Source organism: Acanthochromis polyacanthus, chromosome 12 (genome assembly GCF_021347895.1).
Source record: "Acanthochromis polyacanthus isolate Apoly-LR-REF ecotype Palm Island chromosome 12, KAUST_Apoly_ChrSc, whole genome shotgun sequence".
NCBI classification, from domain to species: Eukaryota; Metazoa; Chordata; class Actinopteri; family Pomacentridae; genus Acanthochromis; species Acanthochromis polyacanthus.
The window spans coordinates 3,466,573-3,491,219 of NC_067124.1; the positions used below are offsets into that span (position 1 = coordinate 3,466,573).

At 43.8% G+C, this 24,647-nt stretch overlaps 1 protein-coding gene and 1 long non-coding RNA gene across 5 annotated transcripts in view; one reads left to right on the forward strand and one right to left on the reverse strand.

The window, feature by feature from the left end:
- ncalda (neurocalcin delta a) overlaps positions 1-8,501 on the reverse strand; it is a 91,949-nt gene extending 83,448 nt beyond the window's left edge. For 3 of the 4 annotated variants that reach the window (XM_051956440.1, XM_051956439.1, XM_051956438.1), the window contains exons 1-2: positions 8,376-8,500; positions 4,235-4,350 (exon numbers count right to left, since the gene is read on the reverse strand). The gene's annotated coding sequence lies outside the window, so the exon portion shown is untranslated. Of the gene's footprint in view, positions 1-4,234; positions 4,351-8,375 lie in introns of all 4 variants that reach the window. The other variant, XM_051956441.1, reaches the window with a different exon arrangement.
- A 7,703-nt stretch (positions 8,502-16,204) lies between these two features.
- Positions 16,205-16,819, forward strand: LOC127536375 (uncharacterized). The gene is made up of 2 exons (XR_007945369.1): positions 16,205-16,380; positions 16,484-16,819. It is a non-coding gene; the product is annotated as an uncharacterized LOC127536375 (long non-coding RNA).
- The last annotated feature ends 7,828 nt before the right edge of the window (positions 16,820-24,647 follow it).

Consider the following 24,647-nt stretch of genomic DNA (forward strand, 5'->3'; position numbering starts at 1 on the left):
GAGCAGGGGGGGCTCAGTGAGCTGCACTGTAGCTGTGTCCTTGGTTTCAGTGAGGAATGCCAACAATCCTAGCTATCCATCCTGGGAAAACTGAAGGACAAATGTCGACACTGTTTCCCACACTGTGTACGTGTTTGATAAGGAAAAAAAAAACTCCAAAGAAAACCAAACAACTAAGTCACAAGTGATGTCATGCTGTCAGTCCTGGCTGGATTCCTACACATCCATCACAACACAACAGGGAGAGCATCTACTCCTCTCACTCTGCTCTCTACCGGTGCTTTTGATTGATCTTATACAGTACGATTACAGGATCAAATGTCATCCTACAATATATAATACACTACCAGTCCAAAGTGTGGACACACTTTCTCATTCAAAGCTTTTTATTTATTTCTATTATTTTCTACATTGTAGACTAATACTGAAGATGAACACGTTTATGCTTACAACATAATTCCATGTGTATTTTTTAATAGTTTTGATGTTTTCTGATCCTAAATGCAGTGGTAGTGATTACACCCAGCTTGTTCTCGTTCTGCTGAAGAGTTTTCTGAAACAGAGAACTGAGGGTATCCGAATCAAACCCCTAAGACATAAAAGCTGACTCCCTGTAATACAAAGGAGCAGTAGTTCTCCTATAGATGTCTCAGCACCTCAGTTTCTTGTAATCGCAATCTTCTTCACTCAATTACAAGCCAAAGATCATGATGTGGACGGAATATTGAGGACAAACTGAGAGCATCATCTTATTGTGGTGGATGGGCTACAGTGACCCTATGAACCTGGGAGCTGTAATATAAAATAAATCGCTGCTGGTGGGGTCCCATGGGACACTGATTCAAGGCAAGTGGTCTTACTGAGAATGATTGAAGAACTCCTATTGATCAACTAAGGCTGACCTCTCTGAGTCAGTCAGAAGAAGACCAATATGACTTTCTGTATCTCAGACGACTTGACAAACTCCATCACGCACATGGCATATACATGAAATATACTTTTATCAGTATGTCTGGAGTAAGAACCTTTAAGGCTGCTAAATGAGCAAACTGACAAATGTAGAACACAGTTCCCACGTTTACATGAGACCTTTAATTCCTCTTTAATTCGGAATTAAAGTTAATTCCGCTTTATAATCTCCCTGTGAACACTTATTTCCGAAATAAAATGTTAATTTAGAATAAACTTAATTCAGAATAAACTACCTGGTTTATTCCGCTGTTAGTTCCGAATAAACTAATTCCTGTGAACGTTCTATTCATGTATACAGTTAATTCCGCTTTAGTTAATTCCTGTCATTCTGCGCATGCTTGGCTCCTCACGTAGCGATGGCGTAGTGACGTACGCGTTCTGCGACCTTACTGGCACAACAGAAGTAGTACACCATTGTCGAGTTGCTGCTTCAAAAAGACAATAATGTCCATGTTGGGGAAAAGAAATGCCGTGGCAAATGGAGTTTGTTTTGTTCCGGTAAATAGGGATACGTCACGTCCACTCCCTGTCCAATCAGAATCCTTTCCAATGCCCAAGCGTGAAAGTGGAATTAAGGAAGGGGGATAAGCGTGTGGTCCATGTAAACCTTAATTTGGAATTAATATGTCCATGTAAACGTGAAGCACAAAATTTTGACTCCAAATGAGTTAATTCCGAATTAATAATTCCGAATTAAAAAACGCCATGTAAACGTGGCCAATGTATTTCACTCGTCACTGCAGAAACTACAGCTTCATTCGGTGTAGATGGCTAATTTAGAAGTATGGCTGGTTAGGTGAACCTGCCCCATTCTGTGGGAGAGAGGCTCTCGAATCATGAATACATTCACCCTGCGAACCCAACGATCCAGTTTGTTTGAAAACCATATTATCTTTTATAAAATACACCATTTATCAGCACCAGAGACTGTAAAAACAGAATTGTCAGATTCTCAACTTTCCAGTGGTCCTTTCCAATGGTCTTTGTTTTGGTTAGGTTTTTGTAGGAAAAGAACCAAATCTAAGCTTTCATTAAAATCACTTATGTCAATGTTTCATTAAAAAAATGAAAAATAAACTAATCTGATGCAGATAGGAGACTAATATGGAAACAAATTGAAAAATGTAAGCAGTAACATATCTATATTATGTCGAATCTCCTTTTTTCCAGTATTGGTAAAACTTAGGGGTAATCAGAAAAATGTTGATTCTAGCTTTTTTCCAAAGAAATTCAACAATAGCATTTTCTAATCTTATGGCATTGTGATTTTGTTGTAATATTTGGTGTGGCACAAAAGACATTTTTGAGTTCTCTGTACTTGTAATAAATGGGTTTGCCGTTTCCATAGAGGCACAGGATTTCATATCTCAGTGAAAATTGAGCTTAGTAAGCAAAATTGATACCATAGCAAAACATTCCTAGAAACTACAAGGGTTTCTGAGGGTTAAAGAGAAAACTCTCTCTAAACCAGCCATGAATCAGGCTACATTATAAAGGAACCAGAAGAAAAAGCACATTTTGTAGACACAAAAAGGCTGACCCAGAGACAGGCAACCAACAATGGCCCCTGCCCTTGGAGTCGATTCCTTGGTTCGGGGGGCTGACTGAGAATCCCAACTGAACAGCCCTCGGATTAATCAATAGCAGACAGTGCAAATGGGGAGACTCAAGGCCTGCCACAGCACTATGCCAGCAATTGCAAGTGTCATGGAAGGCAGCACTATGATGTAACACTTGTTACACTGAGATTTACTGTGCTGAGGAAAAATGCCTCCACATCGGAGTGTGCTCAGTGAAGCAAAGGAAGAGGATAATGTAATACGTAATGCTACTATAAAACCACTACAGTGATGCCTTTGTGTTAATGTTTGGGCATTTTAGTGGCAATGTCACACAATATTTGGCTTACAACATCCTCTCAGGTCATAACATCAGTGATTTTTTTCATGTATGTATTATGATGCATTTAGATCCAGTGGAGTGACAGCCAGATTTATTTACATGTAGAATGAACATTTTTGCCTCACATGGACCAATTTAAAAAATAAAAAAAAATTGCAGCTGCCATTAAAACTGTGAAATCAAAACAACCTGGTCCCGGTACAAGAGTTAAGACATGATTTACAAGATAAATGCACCAAACATGGAGTTTTGCAACTGACAGAGGTTTAACATTCAGAAACTTTGAACGTCTCTTGATATCCTCTATACCTAATGTGCAGTGAATGAGAAAGCTTGGGTGTGTGAAACTGTAGCTAGTACCTACTGGACTGTATCACAGTGTTAACAACAAATACATGTCATTCACACCAACAATAAGTCTATCTAACCTCCATGTCTTCAGACTGTGGCAGAAAACAACTCATGCTCTGAGACGTCAATGCAGCAGTGTGTGCTGACTAGGGCTGCAACTAACAATTATTTTAATAATCGATTAATCGGCTGATTAGTTTTTCAATTAATCGATGAATCGGATAAAAAAAACATTTTTAATTTCCACCTCTTTATTCAGAAATAGAAGATTTGGAATGACAGAACAAATAAGATCATTGTAGTGAAGCTTCTGTCTTCAACCATCAACAGAGGCCTCACGTCAGTGACATTCATATTGAGGATGCTCTCAGTCAGACAGCTGCTTGCTGTGGTGGACATGATGTCTTTCTCATCATAAAGCCTATCAATGCAATTCATCTGGCCTCACTCCAACACAGACCAGTGTCTTCACTCAGATGTCAGAAAATTAAAACTTGAGGCTTAATCTTCAAATTATTACCACCATAGTGTGCAAATTACATTTATTTGTAATGCATATTCAAACCCTGCTTAAGCTGATGAAAGTGTGTGTGTGTGTGTGTGTGTGTGTGTGTGTGTGTGTGTGTGTGTGTGTGTGTGTGTGTGTGTGTGTGTGTGTGTGTGTGTGTGTGTGTGTGTGTACATGTTTCTGCTATCTCAGTGGGGACTCGTGTCACGGTGGGGACCAAATAATGAGGTCCCCACGGGGGGAAACAAGTGTTTTCTTGGCCATGTTGTTGTTACTGAAAAAGTAAAAGTGCAAAAACGTTTCTTTAGGGTTAGCCATTGTTTTGGTCTGGGTTAAGGTTCGGGTAAGGGTTAGGGGTTAGATATGAATGGGAGTCAATGGTAAGTCCCCACGGGAATGGCAGAACCAGACGTGTGTGTGTGTGTGTGTGTGTGTGTGTGTGTGTGTGTGTGTGTGTGTGTGTGTGAAGTTACGTAAGTAACAGCTAATTCTGTTACTCACCAGGTAGAAAATGTGGCCACCTGTAGCCCAGGTGAGTGCTCTCGGATAACTGTTTCTCCTTCTGCTGGGTGAGTTTTTGTGGTCCTCCCTTATTCACCAGTGCTTTTCTTTGAAACCTGAGGAAAAATGTGCAGAAAAATCACTTTGATTCAACATTGCATAAATGAAAAATCAATCGGAAAAACAACACATGTATCTGCAATGACTGTATCTGATGTGTAGCTATGTCGTGTGTGTTTGTTGGTTTCTATAAATGTCTTTACACAAATGTCTCTGTTTATGTGATAATTAGTAGGCATTTGGGTTAATGAGTAGGTCGGTAGGTGGCCTGTGTGGTTCAGGGTCACAGAAGTGTGAGATTCTGGTTCACATATGGGGTCAGGAAAAAGTACTCCTGGATGATGCTGCTATATGTACAGCTCTTATCATAGCCTTAGGTTATCTACTCCATTAAATCTGCTCAGACACTCACTGACTCACTACTTCCACTTTTTCATCCACAGAGCTTTACAATGTACCCATTCATGCACACTACCAACCTGCAGTGCCGTTTTAATGTATTTACACCCTCTGAATGTTTTCCTCTTTTATTACTTTTTTAACACAGATTAATGGTCAATAAAATTTAGCTTATTTGACAAGAAATTACCAAAAGGGACTTTTTCATGCCAACGTGAAACCCGGTGGTTACACAGTAATGTCAATTAATCAAAAATCTATAAAGAAAATTTATAAAGAAAGTTATTGCATAAGTATTCACTCTCTTTAAGTCAATATTTAGTAGATGCACCATTGGTCGCAATTAAAGCACTGGGTCTGTGTTTAAACATCTGACATCCTTGGACATGTGGATACTGCAGTTTTACATTATTCCTCTTTGCAAAACTGTAAGCCCTGTCAGGATGCACACAGATCATGAGTGATCAGCCCTTTTCCAGTCCTGCCAAAACTTCACTAGACAAATTGGATTGAGGTCTGGGATCTGACTCAACCACTCCAGAACATTCACCCTGTTGTCTCTAAACCATTGTTGTGTAGTTTTGGATTACCGTCTTACTGGAAACAAATCCTCTACCAAGTCGTAGTTCTCTTGTGAACTGTATCAGGCTGTCCTCCAAGACTTCCAAGTACTTTCTTGCATTCATTTTACTCTCTACATTTACAAGTTCACTACGGCCTGCTGCTGAGAAGCATCTCACATCATCACGCTGCCACCACAATGCTTCTTCACGGTGGGGATGGTGTGTTTGTGAGGATGTGCACTCTCTCGTAAAGCTTTGACAAGTGAAGATCCTGGGAAACAGTCGTTATATACAGCCACAGACTCTCCTAATCTCAGCCACTGAAGCTTGTAACTTCTTCAAAGGAGTCATAGGTGTCTTGGTGGCCTCCTTCACCAATCTCTTTCTTATATGGTCACTTACTGCCTTCTCTAGGCGGATTTACACGTGCCATCTTCCTTCCATTTCTTTCTGATCGATTTATCTGTATTCCAAGAAATATTCAGTCATTTGTTAATTTTCTTACATCCCCCCAAAACTAATGCTTTACAATCAGCTTTTTCCAAAATTGCTTGGAGTGTTCTTTTGTCTTCATGGTGTAGCTATAACCATAAGTACTGATTCACCAGAGACTGAACCTCTCAGTTGCACGTGTTTTTATACTACAATCCCTTGAGTCACATTCATGGCACTCAGATGCTCTCCGTTTCAATAATAATGGGACTTCTAGCACCGATTGGATGGTCCTATGAAGAAACAGGTGAGTCACCTTAAAGAGGGGGAATACTTAGACTATGCAATCATAGATTCTACATTTTATGGTTTTAATTAACTGATTTTAGTTTGAAGAAATCTGCTTTCAGTGTGCTATGGGCCATTTTTTGAAAATGGCAAAGAAGCCTAATTAATTTGACCATGATTCAATGTTAAAAAGCAATAACAGGAAACTTCCAAGGAGAGTAGATACTTTTTATAGGCTCTGTACCGTGTAAAACCTGGATTAAGCACTGAGAACAATTAGGTTTAGTGTCTTGGTCAAGGACACAGAAAGAGGTGAGAATTTATTAGTAAGTGGTCTGAATGTGCCTCCTGAACCACAGCTGTGTCACATTTAAGAGATGACATTAGGTGTCCAAGAATGCATTAAAAGTCACGGCATCATCTTGTTCTCTTGTTCATGTGAGAACTTCCCAGTCCTGGCTGAAGGACAGTACTTTGTCAGCATGGAGATATTAGATGTTAGTCGACAAAAAACAGGGTGACAGGACCTCATCCCACTGTATATATATTTTAAAAATCATTACGAAACAATAAACTACAAACAAAAGAAATCCGTAAGTGTCATTTATAACGAGTTTTGCTTTACTGAAAAAAAATCCACTATAATTTCCATGGTAAAAAGCCCCAACAGCTCCAGTGAGATGCCTTCCTGCCCCCACCACACAGCCTGATGAGGTGAACCTGCCCCAGATGTCGGCTCATCTGCCTCTCCGTACATGGAATAAACTGTGGAGGTGAGAAATCTACTTTGCACATACAGAAGGGGAGTGCTACTGCTGCTATCCTGGTATTGATCTGCATCAACTGACGCCACCCTACCACTGGGACCAGCTGTTTGACACCTTTATGGCGACATATAAAACCTGTACTCATAACAATGCAGGAATTCACTGAAGCTAGTCAGTACAGAGAAAATGATAACTATGACCTTACAGTGTTAAACAACACAGTGGTTTATAGCGCAGTCAGTATTCTAAGTTAACAATCCATAAAATCATACAAAAAATATGGAAGACCGATTGAATATTTTGGTTGTTTTTGGTGTAAAGCAGTGCGTACTAGTTAAACAAAAGACTGATCACAATAGCAATAACCTGCAAGTATTGTTTTTATTTATTTGGCCTTTTAGGCTTTATTATAAAGGAGAGTGGAGAGAAACAGGAAAGGGGGGAAAAGAATGGCAGCAAAGCATCATGGGCTGGATTGAAACCCATGACTACTGCATCGGGGACTACAGAACGTCTTATTATGGCTCGTCTGCACAACCAGTTGAGCCATCAGGATGCCGCCTGCAAGTATTTTTAATTTAAGTCATTTTTCAAACAAAAATACCAAATAGTTGCTGCATGCTCTAGTCAAGCTCAAGCCATTTCATCCAATCTAAGGAAGAAATATTGAAAATTGTGTCAGTAGATCAAATTTAATAAATTCATAGAATCACCGAGTGAACAGAGTTTAGGTGTGTTTACTCTCTGCTATACATCTTGTCCTTAAGTGAGAAATCTCTGTAATGCAGTTTAGATTGTATTAAGATAAAATTATATTTATAGTTTGAATAGTTTCCATGAGGAACGGGTAAATCTAACTTTGGTTTTACCTCCGTCAAATCACAACAGAACAGGATGACTATTCTCCTTTACTCTGCATTTCTCCAGTACAGAATGGTGATTTGGTGTCAAACCACATGCAACAACACAACAAAAAGGACTCTGTGAGCTCTCAGGTTTCAAGAAAAAACTTTGCTTATTCATATTTTACATCTGTTTAAAAAAAAAACCAACACACTCAGTTGAAGCTCACTCATTTTGAACTTTTCCTCTGCAGCACAGGACAAACTGCTGCAGAAAGCTCAGTTTGTATCCGCCTACAGAGCAACCTCAGGAAATCTTTGGAGCATTTCATACACAACATGAGAGCAGAACACATATTGTTAAACGTGAAACGACAAATGCAGGTAATAACAGTGAGAGAAAAGCTCAGAGAACATTCAAACCTTTGGCATCAAGGCGAAGGCAAAAAAAAAGAGGATGGATTCTACTCACATTAGCTTAGCGGGCTACAATGCTATGTCTTTGAATGTCTCATTCGGTGTGTTGTTTGTTAACCAACCTGCTGCTCTCAAGCACGAGTAGAGAGAGGCAGCTGGTATTTTGAACGGCAGGGCGTGTATGTGTGCATGTTTGTATCAGACTGTTTTCATTTTCAACCCAGTAAAGAAGACTCCCTCACTTCATTCTGCTCGACATTAGTTTACCACTGCTAAGAACTGAGCATAAACGCGAGGAAAGAAGCTAACGAAAGCAACAAATGCTACATTTAGCTAAGAGCAATAATTATCTAGCCTCAAACAGATGACTTACCACTTCGTTAGAGATAAAATAACCCCCGACGTGGCTTCTTCATCTACCGGTGAGTCGGTCCACAGCAGACCAACACAGGAACACATGTAGCCCAACAAGTGTCAGAGCGTACGAAGCTACAACAAAGATAGAATTAAGAAGATGCGCTGCATGACAGGAAAACCGACTCCTCTTCCAATTGTGAAATTCTTACTGCCATAATGCATGAGCATTGCAAAAAAGGGATGACATTTGTCATTAGACATTATAATAACTGATGATACAAATCTTTTTCGTAGAAAATATAAATAATGGTGTTCTGCTATACGTGAACGCCATATGTATATACATTTACGGTATCTAGAAAATGAGCAGAGTGAGACCTCTGTCTTCTTTTTCTTCTTTTGCTGCCTTTCATTAAAGCTCATTCCGATTTCTTTTACGAGACTCTGACTCCACCTAGTGGACATATACAGTAGCCACCGCATTTTATTAAATGTTAATAACATTGGATTTTACTTCACATTGCTTTCCAATTACTTTACAGTTTCTAACAAAACAGGCTGACAAGTGATTTCTAACATCTTGACGCTTAATGATTACATTTTTAAATCGTGTTGTAGGCTGCATCCGTTTTTTCTTTTTATGTTCTTTTATTTTTTTGTCTGTAACTTTTAAATTTGGCAAACAGTTTTCTTGCCAGTGACGTTGCAGCCACCTTCCTATTCCCTCATACTATTTCCTGGTCAGGATTTTACAATATTTTGTGGTGCACTTTAGATTTAGGTCTCACGCACAAAGGACAGTATTATTTTGAAGGGACAAAAAACAGGGTTTTTGGACCTCCGGGTTTAGGTGGGAGGAAGTTGTTGTGGCCTGTTAAGTTGTGCACGAGAAAAGAAAGGTGGAGCTGAAATAAAAGTTGTTGAGACTCCTGCAATTTTCATCTCCTTTTCTCCAACCTCCACATTGGTGACCCCGACGTTGAACCTCGCCAGACAAGCAGGGACATGTCTGACCGATGCGACCTCGTCTGCTGCGGCTGCCGCCGCTGTGCTTCCGCCAGCTGTTTTCGCAGCTACTATAAAGCTGCCGGATTTCTGGACACACGACCCAGAACCGTGGTTCCAGCACGTTGAGGCCCAGTTTCACCTGCGTGGCATCACCACGGACGACACGAAATATTTCCACGTCGTCGCGGCTTTGGATTCAGCCACTACTCACAGGTTAATGGGACTGCTACGGGACCCGCCGGCTGCCGGCAAGCATGCAGCACTTAAGGCTCAGTTAACCCTTTTAGCGCCAAAGTTGCAATATTGCGACAAGCAACATTGCTGAACATAACAAGCCACAACTTCAAATATACTGCCTCATGCAGTTACTACTTTATACCAGGAAATGGCGGACATCTGGAATTCAATCTGAGCGTCATTTGTGGGCGTGTTTTCATTCAAAGTTTAGGAGTTTATAGAGTTTGAAAACCAAGGAGATGAGACTCGTCGTCGGAGCGTAACAGAGCGCAAGACGGCACATTTTAGAGCGAGAAAACTCACCATACCGAGAGGTCTGATCAACTGTGACAAAGTACTAACTCAGATTCTGAAGAGGAATATTCACCCTCTGATGAAGATGTTCAGTCAGACAGTCAACAAGCAGCACATACTGGAGCCGATGCTTTGCTTCACGGGGTCCGGGGTGGCAGGAAGGGACGTGGTGGGTGAAGCAGTGGTGGTCAAAACACCGCTAATGGTAAGGGGGATAGCGGAGGTTGAAAAAAAAACACGCGGAAATAGCAGCAGACACGGGAGAAAATGCAGTGATAACGGTGGAGGCTGCAGTGGCGTTGAAGGCCCCATCGTAAAGGATGATGATGATGGCTGAGTTTGCTTGACAGATAAGGAAGAGTTTCACAAGTGGATCAGACATTTTGATAAGCCTGTTGGGTATCGTGGAGACAGGGATCTGACAATTTCTGAGCCAAGAAAAGCCGTCTTGATCGATAAACATTAATAAAGTTATGTAATCCATATGTCCGCCGCCTGGTGACGTCATAATATGCAAATTAGATGAGTGAACTTACTCCCATCACAACCTTTAGGTCATACTGATGATTTTTCTCATTTACAGTTTGCCTTTATCTCCAACCATTTTCAAGTTACAACCTTTAGAAAAAATGATATCAAAACTGAATATTTTATTGAAAAAACTCTGGCGCCTAAAGGGTTAATACGGACATACCAGCTCTCAGATATAGAGCGGGCCGATCGGCTGTTATCTCTGAGTGGGTTAGGAGGCAGCAAGCCTTCGGAGCTGATGGAGAATATGCTGGCACTGCTGGGCTCCGGTGACACTTCATTCCTTTTCACCCACTTGTTCCTGCGCCAGCTCCTGCCTCAGGTATGCACTGCTCTGGCCGCCTCTCCCCTCATCCGCACAAAAGATTATAGGGGTTTGGCCGAAGAAGCTGACAGACTGTTGCTAGCATTCCGTCAGTTTTCGGTGCATGCCCTGTTGCCAAGCGGGTCCAACGGTGATGATTCGGTGGAGGTGGCTGCCGTCTCGGAGCGCAGGAGAAAGGAGAGCAGCCTGTGTTTGTTCCACCGCCGCTTCAGAGTGAAGGCTCGACGATGTGCCCAACCATGTTCCTTTCAGCAGCCGGGAAACAAGCAGCTGCGTGCACTGGTGACAACGACAATAAGCTGCTTTTCGTTGAGGACAGCACTTCTGGACGTCGTTTCCTCATGGATTCGGGGGCGCAGCGGAGCATCGTCCCCCCCTCCTCTGCTGACACTTTGGGACATGGACAAGGGCCCCCGCTGGACGCAGCTAATGGCACACCTATCCGCACCTATGGAACCAGGTTTATGACTGTGTTTTTTAATGGCCGTGAGTTTAGCTGGGACTTTGTGGTAGCTTCAGTTTCAGTGCCTATTCTGGGAGCAGATTTTCTGTGTGCATTCAGACTGTTAGTAGATGTAGCTAACAGATGTTTGATTAATGCTGTATCCTTTGAATTTTACCCGTGTACGCTGGGGTTTGCGGGGCCAGTACTGGCGAACATGCTCGCTAATGGGGACACGTACCAACGCCTGCTCTCGGAGTTTCCTGCCCTTACGGTCCCCGCTTTTTCTACCGCGGTAGCTAAACATGGGGTTGAGCATTACATCAGTACAATCGGCCCACCAGTTTTTGCACGCGCGCGCCGTCTGGATGCAGCTAAGTTGGCCATCGCTAAAGAGGAGTTTGCCAACATGGAGCGGCTGGGCATCGTGCGCCGTTCTGACAGCCCATGGGCTTCACCACTACACATGGTTCCAAAGTCCGAAGGTGGCTGGCGGCTGGCGGCTGGCGGCTGGCGGCCTTGCAGCGATTTCCGGCGCCTCAACAACGCTACCACCGATGACAGATACCCAGTCCCCCATATTCAGGACTTTTCTGCGCACCTGGCAGGGGCGGTCATCTTCTCCAAAGTCGACTTGGTGAGAGGTTATCACCAAGTGCTTGTCCGTGCAGAGGATGTCCCTAAAACTGCTGTCATCACTCCTTTTGAACTGTTCGAGTTTTTGAGGATGCCTTTTGGCCTGAAGGGCGCAGCCCAGACATTTCAGCGGCTCATGGACTCTGTGTTGCGTGATATGCCTTTCCTGTTTGTGTATCTGGATGACATATTGGTCACGAGTGCCTCCATGGAGGAACACATGTTACACCTTCGCAGACTTTTCGAGCGTCTCAGTGAACACGGGTTAATTCTGAACCCTGCTAAGTGTCTGTTCGGTCTTTCGGAAATCGAGTTCCTGGGACACTGCGTGTCGTGACGGGGCACTGTGCCACTCCCTGCCAAAGTCGAAGCGGTTTCGGCTTTTCTGCATCCTAGCTCGGTAAAACCCATTCAGGAGTTTTTGGGGATGGTTAATTTTTACAACCATTTCATCCCCCGAGCTGCACATATCATGCACCCCTTATACGACGCGTTGAAGGGGAAAAAAGTTAATCAGGACATTGAGTGGACCCCGGAGAGGTTGCTGGCTTTTGAGGAAGCTAAGGCGGCGCTGACCAATGCTGCCCTGTTGGCTCACCCTGACCCAGCTGCACCCATTGCCCTGACCTTCGATGTGTCTGATTACGCCGTCGGGGCGGTTTGTGAACAGTGGTCTGACAAGGCATGGCAGCAGCTAGCTTTTTTCAGCAGGAAGCGGCGTGATTCTGAGAGGAAGTACAGTACATTCGACAGGGAGCTCTTAGCCCTATTCCTCGCCACACGCCACTTCAGGTTCCTCTTGGAGGGCCGGGAGTGTACTGCCTTTGTGGACCATAAACCCCTTACATTTACTATGGCTAAGACGTCCGAACTAGGGATGGCTCGATACCACTTTTTCACATCCGATACCGATATCGATACTGTAGCCTTCAGGATCGGCCGATACCGATATGATTCTTTTTGTCATTCTAAAAGTTGTTAATAATACATGGATGTAATTTGCTTGATACTGACATCTAAAAACACCACGTTCATTGTACAACAACTGTTCTGGTCCCCTAAAGAAAGAAGGAAAACATGTGACAACAAGTTATGTGTAACTGCTGTGGCTTTATTAAAACTTAAAGCTCACATCGCTTTTAACAGCGTTTGAAAACACAACAGACACAGCTGCACTATTCAAATGTTTGAAATAAAACTGCAACTTGGTGCACATATTTAAATTAAACTAAATAATCCCAGTGTACAAACAGAAAAGCCACATTACACCTAAATGGTACTGCAAGGCTGCAATAAATAATTTTATGAATTAACATAAAATAATAGCATCTCCACTAGAACAATAGGTAGTACTCAGTAAGTTGCACATGGCTTCTCAAGACACACAATCAAAACAATAAAAATCTAGGTTATACACCTGGGGCCTATTTCACGAAGCAGGTTTTACAAACTCTGAGTTTAATCCTCAACTCTGAGTTGATCTGCTCTGAGACAGGAAACTCTGAGTTTTCGGTTTCACAACGGCTGATTTGAGTTGGTTTAATCAACTCGGAGTAGTTTCACTCGGAGTTAAGCGCGTGCACCGCAACTCTGAAAAGACAGTATCAATGGAACCCCGATTCGACGAGTCACCATGGCAACGGGGAAGCGAAAGGCTGCGTTTTTGAACTGGAAGTTTTTAACGTGCTCATATGGCGAGTTTAAACACGTTTTTAGAAAGAACTGTACCACGCAGCTGACGGCGTGGAGAACACTGCAGCCCGGATCAGTGCGTAAGTTTAAATGCAGTCCTTTGTAATCATAATAATATTACAGGGAATAACTGTCTGAATCGTAGAATATTGAGTTATTTCATTTAGGGGAAATCTCGCTGCGGGGAGAAGCGCTCGTGGCAGCAGCTTAAAGCTGCTGTCCGGAGTTTGAATCGCAGCGTCTCCCAAAACACTGTTGGTCCCTCCCTCTGATTTCGCCCCTTTATTTGTGCACGCGCGCAGTACCTGACAGGAGTGCCCGGAGTGCTGCAGCATCTCGCCTGTTTTGCTGTTTTCCACTCTTCCGCATTTAGTACATTTAGTAAATAATAAAGGAATTACGTTAGAATGCTGTATTGAGTCTAACTTGTCCTAATACCAAAATAACATGAATCTGCTAGGATGAACGAGTAAAGTTTCAATATGTGATTACACTCGTGTATCCCTCTCGATGACGTTGTTTATCAAACTTAGTGCATTTACGCGTGTATATGTGTTACATTGTTTATTTATTTCTATCGAGAGTTCAGAATTGCATGACTCCTCTGACGAAGAGTATGTCCCAGACGCCCCAACATCTTCCTCCAGAGGTCGGGCATCTAAACGAAGCCGTCAGCCGGGCTATGGAGGCCGTGGTCGGGGAGCGACGCGAGCACCCCGAGCCAAAAAACGTCCTGCAGTCTCTTGGCCTGACAAGCCGTGGGATTGGTAACTTTTCTGGAAGTTGCTGAGCCCTGATGCTCTCTCCTCCACAAGCAAAACAAATGTGCGCGCAGTTGCGTAGTGCGTAGCTCGCCCACCTCTGCATGGGCGTGCTTGCTGTGCGCGTAACCGTTGATTGACAGCATGACAAAGCTGAAGCTCGAACTTGATTGGTCGGCAGCGACCGGCGCTTTTTGGAATAACATGGGGGTCTATGAGAGGAAGGCGGAGCTCAGGAATAAATTTTCATATCGTGTTATACTAACTTTATATTATAGTATCGAACTAGACTAACACATTTAAGCTTTGTTAAAAAATGATACATAAATTGAAAACAAACGGAAACTCCGGACAGCAGCTTTAAGATGAACTATAAAAACACTGTTCAAACAGGTCAGACCTCGGCATTATCTCATGGAGGTACTTCATGTTGATCATGTTTTACATTGCAAAGTAGCCTAAATATTAAGTGGCTGTTTGACTGTGCAGTTGTTTTATCCACACATCCCAGAGGAAAATTTTACTGCTCAAAGCTTGCTCTTCTACAGCTCAGGAGACAAATTTGAGATTCTCATGTCAGCCTCATTTTAGTTTCTATTTTGTCTAAAGGTTTCTCATATGTTTCTCCTAAAATTCACTAGGAGAAATAGGTGAGACAGGATAATTAGAGGGAGTCATACTTGAGACTTGTGGGAGATACCTTGCTAATCTCAATACAGTGTTTTTAATGGCTCCTTTATTTCTCCTCTGGAAAAGAAAATGAACAATAGTGGAGCTCCTACAGAGCAATATGTGAGACTCGCTCACACCTCCACATGAGCACGACAGACTTGGAATTGAACCACAACCTTCTGGGTGTGAGACAGCCACTCTACCCACTGAGCTATACCACCCTATGCATATATTAATCTGCACACACACACCTTATAAATGCTGCAACAAATAAGAAGTTGCCAGGATACAACCTAAACATCTTGAGGCACTTATAATAATATATGGTGACTTCAATCATGTCACCTTCTCCTCCCACTTGACTGGATTTATCATTCTAAACACCACGGATCATCCACTCATAATATCATGATGGGCCTCTCTCTTGACTGCAGGACAGAGAGTTATAGAAGATCTTTGTACCCACAGCGATCAGGCTTTATAATTCTATAGCAAATAGCAGATGAGCTGACAGACAAATGAATTTCCCTTTTGGGATGAATAAAGTAATCTGAATCTTTATTAATTAATTTTAAAAAATATCATGTGGATTACAATAAAGTCAACATGATAGATGATTAAAAACAACCAAAACGTTGATCTGAGTCTGAGAATTCAATGAGCGCTTGTGGAGATCTCTTCATTTGTTTTCTCTGAGCTTAGTATGGGATGCATGAACTGAAGCTGGGATGAGAACAGATTGAGTTCTTAGAGAGAGCTCTCTGATTTCTCTGCCTGAGATCACAAAGAGACACAAAAGTTGAGAAACTCTGAGAATTATATGAGAGCTTGTTGAGATCTCTTCTGAAACTTTAAAGGAGACTAAACTGAGATTTAGTGCATCTTATTGCTCAGGAGAAAAAAATGAGACACAGGAGAAATAAGCCTTAGTCTCAGTTTAGTGTCACACAGATCTCAAAGTTGTCTAGGAGAAGTAAATGAGACATTTTTGAGATCTCTTTTTGAATTTTCTTTTCCTCTGGGATAGCCTAAATGTCTGCATCCATATCATGTCCTGTTAAATAATTGAGCCTATTTAAACTAACATAGACTTCTGCTCAGCCAACAGAAAGAAAGCAGATGCCTGTAAATCAGGTGGTATAAAAGGTCATGGATGCATATATATATATATATATATATATATATAGAGAGAGAGAGAGAGAGAGAGAGATATACATATGATTATTTAGTTCTCTTTTGTGTCTTTTCTTGTCTTTTGGCCCCTTCACACCACAACAGACCTTGTAACTGTAAGTAGGCCACACTCCAAAGATTGATCCAAATGGCAGTTTAAGTGTACTGAAACATGTCACTGATCTAGGATGAAGAGGATGAAACTGTGTCTGCTGCCTTTACAGAGGGGAATCCAGAAAGGCATACAGAGGTGTGTTACTGATAGTTCTCTTCTCATTCAGATTTTGGGTGGAATATAGAGTGTGACATTTAGCCTCCACTGAAGTATTGCACATTCTCATCTTTTTTAACAGAGCATGGCTGGACAGCAGCAGAATGGTCCCTCAGCTTCCACTGCAGTGAGATGGATGTTCAGGAAACACCAGAGGTTCATTCTGTGGAATTCATGTGCAACTGTATAATTTAATGTCTTCTATGTATTCCCAGTTATCAGTGAAACGGATTTACAAACTGCATTTGCTGAGAAAAATTTAAAAAAAAAAAAACAGATTAGGAGGGCAGATCTGGAAATTGAAATACTGGAACACAAGTTAGAGGTGGGTGATGGTCACAGGTGAATTATGTTAACTATTGGAACATGAACTGAACCATCTCTTTTATTTGTAGGAAATAAAGAAGACCAAATGAAATGTGTATCATGTCTTTATTTGCTGTGGTGGTGATGATGGTGACTTAAACTCTAAAGTGATTATTGCATACGGTGTCTCTGACTGCTCTGCTGTCCTGGATAGCTGCAGGTGGATGGGCTCATCATCTGGGTCTTCAGTTTGTAGGGCAGGGTGTTGCTCTCCTCTAATAGTGGTAATGTTATGAAGAACAACACATGCCACAGTAATATCACAGGCCCTCTCAGGGGTCACCCTGAGGAGACATAGGCTCTGGAAACGGGCTTTCAGCAGGCCTATGGTCATCTCCACCCGGGCTCTGGTCCTGCAGTGAGTCCGGTTGAAGTTCTGTTGGGGGCCTGGTTCAGGGTCAGGGTATGAGGTCATCAGCCTGGGTTGTCATGGTAACCCCTGTCACCCAGCAGAAGGCCATCAAACTCTCCTGTAATGTATAGTGGATACATCAGAGCATATTAAAGGAGGGAGACAAGAGAATTCTATTGTGAAAATCTTTAGGCTGCTGACCACGCTGCAGTCTGTTGCTCAGGTTAGACTCTCCATAAATCCTGGAGTCATGAACAGACCCAGACCACGTGGCCTCCACATTAGAAATGATGTATGCAGCATCACATATGATCTGGACAGTGCAGAGAATGACAGATGTTGAACTATGATGCAGTCTTTAACATTTAGAAACAGTAGGCAGTCTACCTGTAGCCTACCTGCACATTTATGCTGTGAATGGACTTCCTATTCATGATGTGAGGGAGCTGTGATGGGGATGAGTGTGCATCTATGCAGCCAATCACACTGGGAAATCCTAAAAGAAATTCAAATGACTAATCCCAGTCTGAGGCTGCAGCACAATGTCATTAACAGAATATGATTTAAAATGAATTTAACAGATATCTCAACCTGGCTGCAACCCGGTCTCACGAGGATTCGTGAAACTGTCACGTAAATTTTTGTTTCGGTTTCGTGCGCACGAACACGATTTCGTCATGTTTTTCGTGCCGCTCACAACAAAACCCGCTGTGGTAATCACATCTGAAAGTGGTTTATACCGGCGGATTCATGACAATCTAAGCTGTCCATCGGCGTATACTGTTTGTGTAATCGCGTTTGCAGCCGTCGGACATTCTTTAAATTCCTATGCAAATTGGTAAGTGTACCACCGGGTTATGGTTATGGTTATGGTTATGGTTAGGGATGATGTAATGCAAAATATAGCGTTGGATTCGCAACGCTTTTACATTAAAAATATAATATACCCATTCGTTTGAAATACGTTCTGAGTGGCACGAAAAGTCCGCCGTTTAAAATACATTGGTGTGCCTTTCGTTGTGAGCAGCACGAAAAACATGACGAAATCGTGTTGGTGCGCACGAAACCGAAACAAAAATTTACGTGACAGTTTCACGAATCCTCGTGAGATCGGGCTGGATCTCAACATCATTCACCTGTAATCCTGTGGAACTCCTCTTGATGTTCTGACAGGTTTCTGTCCACAATGATGAGTAAAAGTTGTTTCAGAGCCAGGAAAACTTTTCTGACTGTCCTGCATACAGTTGCCTTACTCTGCATCTCCGACATTATATAAAAACTTCCATTTGCAAAGAACCGCAGCGCAACACACAATATCTGCTGGATGTGAGAGCATGACTGCGGCTGGTAATGTAAATGTAAGGACGGATTAGGTTGTTTATGTAGATTATGGACTTTGTAAAGTATGGATTAGTGGTTCGTATGGGGTAGAAGCACTACAGAAGATTCCGGCCAGAGAATCCTTCCAACACTTTATTTGGGGCAGCAGGTAATCATCAGGTAATCCAGTGAAGCACGGTTGTGGAGTCTGACCAAAGAGTTATGTGCTCTGGTGGTACGGCAAGCTCCGTCTCGATTACTCTAGCCAGCTGTGCTCCTGTAAAAGCAGCACTGAGCTCGAGACGTGGGATGGACAGCTGCTTAGGGGAGCGACTCTTGATCTGGCAAACACGAAGGACACAAAGACGTGTTGACTGCCATCTGTCATCTGCATGTAAGCGACTGACCCGTAGGCACGCTCTGAGGCGTCACAGAAGATATGAATACGACGGATGGCTTTGGTAGGGTCGACTGTGGCTGGTGCATAGGGACGTGGCAGTTTGAGATGTTGCACATTGGGAATCTCTTGCACCCAGTCTAACCATTTGTCCAACAGATCTGCAGGATGGATCTTGTCGTCCCAGCCAATGTTGGACTTCCACATGTCTGATGAGCACTTTACATCTTGTGGTGAATGGCACAATGTAGCCCAAAGGGTCATAGAGCTTGGCAAGAACACTGTAGACATTACGAAGCGTGGCAACTGAAGATTCAGCATGGCGGTGCTTGTAACTGAGGGTGTCGATCAAACAATCCCAGGATAGTCCAAGCGTGGACTCATTGAGGTTGTCACTGGCTTTGGATAGCCACAGCTCACTGCTAGATGACTGTGCTTCAGGAGGTAGGTGTGCGACTACTGCAGGCATGTTACTAGCCCATTGCCGGATCTCGAAACCTCCCTTGCTTAGAAGTAGTCGCAGATTGTTGATCAGGGCTTTAGCATCCTGGATGTTGTTCACACTATGGAGGCAATTGTCGACATAAAACGAGTGCTCGATCACTTGCATCAGCGGTGAGTCTGGTGGTTCATGGTCCCGGACATGCTGCTGCAGGGCGTAGACTTCGCAGCAGGGGCTGCACGTAGTACCGAATGGTAAGACCTCCCATTGGAAGATGCGTGGTACAGACGTCTTCTGCATGTCCCGCCACAGGAACCGTAGAAGGGGTTTGTCGCTGGGCAGTAAGCGGATCTGGTGGAACATCGACTTAATATCCCCACTGATGGCCACAGTGTGACATCTGAACCGCATCAGGACTCCTATCATGGTTGGACCTAATGTAGGCCCCGGCAGGAGTTGGCCATTCAGGGACTGGCCGTTGAATGAGAAGGAGCAGTTGAAGACTACTCTGTCCTTTCCATTGTGGTGCACCATATGATGGGGTACATACCACGACTCGGTGAACTTCGCTGCTTCCGCTGGAGAAATCTCTGCAACATAGCCAGACTGGACAAGCGCATCCATCTCTTTGCAATATGATGCAGCCCGAACAGTGTCTCTGTCCAACCTGCGTTCAGTACTGCGTAGGTTAGGCATCACAGCATCTCGCGAAGTACAGAGGGTGACAGCTGGTTGACGCCGCAACAGAGGGGTCGCGTAGCGCTGGATACCGTCGACAGTAACACATTCAGATGTTGTCTGCAGGAGAGTGAGTGCTTGCTGGTCTTGCTTAGAACGCGATGCAGCTTTCTCACTGACATATGGCAGCGTGTCAATGTGCCAAAGACGTTCCACATTCCTGAGAAGCTCAGTATATGATGACTCAGTGGCAATGCGCAGACAGGATGTCTGGTGGGAAGGGATTGGCATGATGTCAGAAGGGCCTTGCAGGGACCAACCTAGCCTTGTGCATATGGCCATGGGACCACCAGCTGGGCCTACTTTCACTGGCTGTGTCGGAGTAAGAAGGTGAGGCATATCAGAGCCGATGAGGAGTAGCGGTCGGGCTCTGTGGATAGATGATAGAGGGAGACCTCGAAGATGCTCATAGCGCTTCTGGAGTGCAGTGACTGGATATGTGTGCTCAGATAAGTTCAGGCTGTCCGCTGTAAAGGCATGCTCAATCCAGTACTTCTTAGTTGGTTTAAAGATGGGTGATACATGAAAACTGACTGTAGTACCTTTAAGCTCTTTTACCTCTTGTTGCACAGTTCGCAGGTGAAGCGTTTCAGGCTGCTGAGGGAGTTGTAGTTGCTCTACAGCTTGTGTGAGGATAATCGTTCTCTCCGAACCATCATCAAGCACTGCAAATGTCTCTAGGACCCGATCACCATGGTACAAGAGCACTTTGACAACTTTCAGCAGAACTCTTTGTGGGCTTCTGGGCTCCTCAATGTAGACTGTGGGTTTTGGATTACGGACCATCAGCACTTTCTGGTGGGACTCTTGGATGACATCATGTAGGACTGTAAGATGTTTCTCTTTGCATGTCTTACATGGACGTTTAAGAGTGCAGGCTGCAGCTTTGTGGCCACGCCCACAGTTCCAACATCTGTCTCCTTCTTTAATCCACTTCTTAATCTCTGCTGTAGATAATTTCTTGAAATCTGCACATGAGTTAAGATAATGTTCCTTATTGTTGCAGAAAGGGCAATAAGGACTTGGCTTGAAAGGTTGAGACTTCGGTTGACTGGCCTCATTGTTGGCAGCAGTCTCCCCAGAGCAGAGGAAGACTGACGCTGGCTTATCTTTGTGTTTGAAACGATGTTCTTTCTTTGGAGAAGAGCCCGTGTAGTTGTAGAGGAGAGTAGCTCGACTAGCAAGGCGCTTGGCTTGAGCTTTCATCTGAAGCCATGCTGCTAGGTCAGGCAGGGTATAGGTGAGCTCAGTCCCTGGCTGCAGAATACCACGAACAAGACAGTACTCTACAAATCCATCCCTGTGGGTAGGAGACATCTTACTCAAGAGTCGGTCGACATGGGATCCACACCTGAGCTCATATCCAACAGGTCCCTCCAAAGTACGTAGCATACCAACTAGCGACTGAACTGACAAGGCGAAGGAGTCGAAAGCCTCTGCATCTCCTGGCTTGAGGGCAGGTGAATTAAGTATCGCCCCGAGTTCACTTTGAACTAGTTGTCTGGGCTGGCCGTATTTGTCTTGTAGAGCGCCCAGTGCAGCTGTGTAGGGAGTGGCATCATACATGTATGACTTGGCCAACTGCAGAGCGCTAGGGAGCTTGAGCTGACCCAGGAGAACTTGATATTTATAGTGCTCACTGAGATGAGGATGACTGTTCATCAGGTTGTCGAGCGCCATCTTCAGGAGTGCAAAATCACTTTCCTTGCCACTGTCAAAGATTGGAAGCATCGGTTTCGGAATGCCGTAGGATGTAGCAATCAAGGTCTCCATCCCTGGGTTAGTCCACGGTGGTACTGCTGGAGCTTGGGTTGCAACTGGTAAAGCGGGGGGTGAATACTGCACTGCAGGAGGTGACACAGTGACCCCTGAACTCATACCGGGAATATAATGAGAAGGGAGATTAGCTGTGCCAGAAGGCCTCGTTATCTGTGGTACTCAAGACGATGGAGCCATCACTGGGACGTAACCGGATGGAGGCATGACAAGTACATGTTGACTGACAGTTGGAACAGATGCAGGTGCCAATGCTGGTATCGCAGTAGATGCAGCAGAAATAGCAGCACTGGTCTGGACATTAGTGACTGGATTCACAGGTGGTGCTAAAGTCGGTGCCACAGAAACAGTAGAAGGAGGTGGTACCTGGACTGGTGTTGGAGTCGGCTTTTGCACTGGTGAGTGCTGCGTGAGGCGTGGAGGCAGAAGAGGTGGCTGCAGAGCTGTATGGGATGGCATCGGTAACTTGGAGAATGTCGCAGGAGCTGAAGTAGTTGACAAAGCATTGTCTTCTGCCTCTGATAAGTAGGACTTCACAAGACTAGCAATGTGTACCTCTTTCTCCAGGTTCTTCAAGCGCCTGCGTCTTCCTAGCTCTCTAGTCATTCTCTCTTTAGCCAGATGAGCTTCCTCCTGTAGCCGCTGTCCCTCTCTGGCTTGAGCATCCAATGCAGCGGCCTCCAAGTCAGCTTTCCTTTCCTCCTCCAGTTCCTGTTGTAGGTCGGCGAGCTCCAATCCTTTGATCTGCTCCTCCAGCATGGCTGCATGAACATCTGGAGTGCTTTGTAGCAGTTGGAGTCCGTACGATAGGCGAGAGGATCGTCGTGAATGCACAGATGACCGGTAGCTGGTTAAACTCCTAGTTCTTGTCGGCTGAACCCGGCCTGGTTGTCCTGCAGGGTTTGAGGAGGCTTGGGCTTCAGGTTTCTATGAGGGCAGGAGAGTAACGTCGTATTGGGCCAAATGCAGAGGTGGACGGTGTTCTCTCTTGGGTCGTCCAGATGATTCCTGGTGCTGATCATCAAGCGTTGTCTCCATAGTGTCGTAAGAACCCCAATCCGGCTTGAAGGACCAATGTAAAGTATGGATTAGTGGTTCGTATGGGGTAGAAGCACTACAGAAGATTCCGGCCAGAGAATCCTTCCAACACTTTATTTGGGGCAGCAGGTAATCATCAGGCACCTTACAGTCATGTGTGTAGTAGTGTATGTGTGTGGGTGTGGTCTAAAACAGAGAAAAACAAATATATGTATAATTAGCATGATGTAGAATAACAATTAAAGTAATAAACAAAAATGTTATGTCTATGTTCATTATACACAATGACACCTCAGAAGCCATCTAGATGTATCAATATTAATGCAATAAATCTACCTACAGTAGTTACCCTTTAATATCCTGCTCCAATATGTGCACATAAGGCTGTAGCATATTAATAGTGCAGACAACCTATTAACAACATAAAATAGTGCACAACTATGCATCCACATGGTTAAAATGGCACACAAATGGAGTCTAGAGCACTGGAATTGCTTAATTGGTCACATGGTCAAAACAAAAACTTAACTCAAGTTAACAAATAAACTGTCTGATACCAATACAACTTGAAAACACGTAGAAGCAATACAAAACTTACTTGGGTATCATGAACGCACACAAAGCAAGGAAACAATGAAAAAAGAAGTCCCTTTGGCCTGTCATCCGTGTCTGCTTTCCTCCTCACGTCAGTCACTGAGCAGCACGCTGGATCCTGCCCCTGTGCCGTTCACGTGATGATGCGTTCAAGCTCACCTCGTAACTTTCAGCACTCCACTAAATAGTCTTTCAGACAGACTTGAAACGATTACGAAACGGTACCGCTCAAACCGATAATTGTCCGGAAATGTGAGAACATTTATGCTCGGTCTGATAACAATCTCCCGACGAATATTTAATTATCTGTGCAGTAATGCTGCTCCTTTATCCACTGGATCGTTAATAAAAGCTGTTCTACGCCAAAACTCGCTCGCTTACTGACTGAATGAATGAGGAAATGAAACAGCGTGTGTGGCTGAAAGAGGGCGGAGACGGAGAGAAACTCGAGGTTTTCTCAGATAAACCTGCTGGTGAGCAGGTTAGAGTCATAGAGTCTGTTACTGCGGTAACTGACCGAGAGTTGAAGTTACCCCTCTTTGTGAAACAGGCTCGAGTTACCCCGCATTCCGTGGTTAGAGTTACCTCGCTTCGTGAAACGGAAAACTCTGAGTTTCCCTCATTTCAGGGTTAACAAACTCAGAGTTTTCAGTGAACCTGCTTCGTGAAACAGGCCCCTGATTTGCTGCGCCAAAACAAAAACAGAAAAACAAGGGTAAACAGTGATAGTGCAATCTAGTGTCTTTCTTCTTTTGCACGCAGCCACTGATGTTGTACTGTATGTAAAACACAGTGAACAATTATTTTATTGACACGTGTACAACACTGATGGAATATAAACAATATCTGGGGATTAAACCCTGTCCTAACGTTCTCATGCGAGTGAAGCTGAGAGCAGCGTAGGATCTCCCCTGATGCCATTTAGACACCGGTGGGTGGACGTGTGGATGAGAAGAGGAGAGACCTGTCACCTAATCATATTTAGCACGAAAACATGTCCACAGTTCGCTACTTAATCACATTTAACCCTAAAAACAGTAGAAAACAACAACAAAAAAACAGTAAACGTACAACAGAAAAGCCGTCAAGTGGCCACAGAGTGAAACGTAAGGCGCACGCGTTCACGCAAAGGAGGAGTCTGATTTTTTTCTGGGGGGTCAAAAAATGATAAAACAATCCACATTTTCCACCACACAAGGTGGTTGGTCATCCAGCAAAATGAA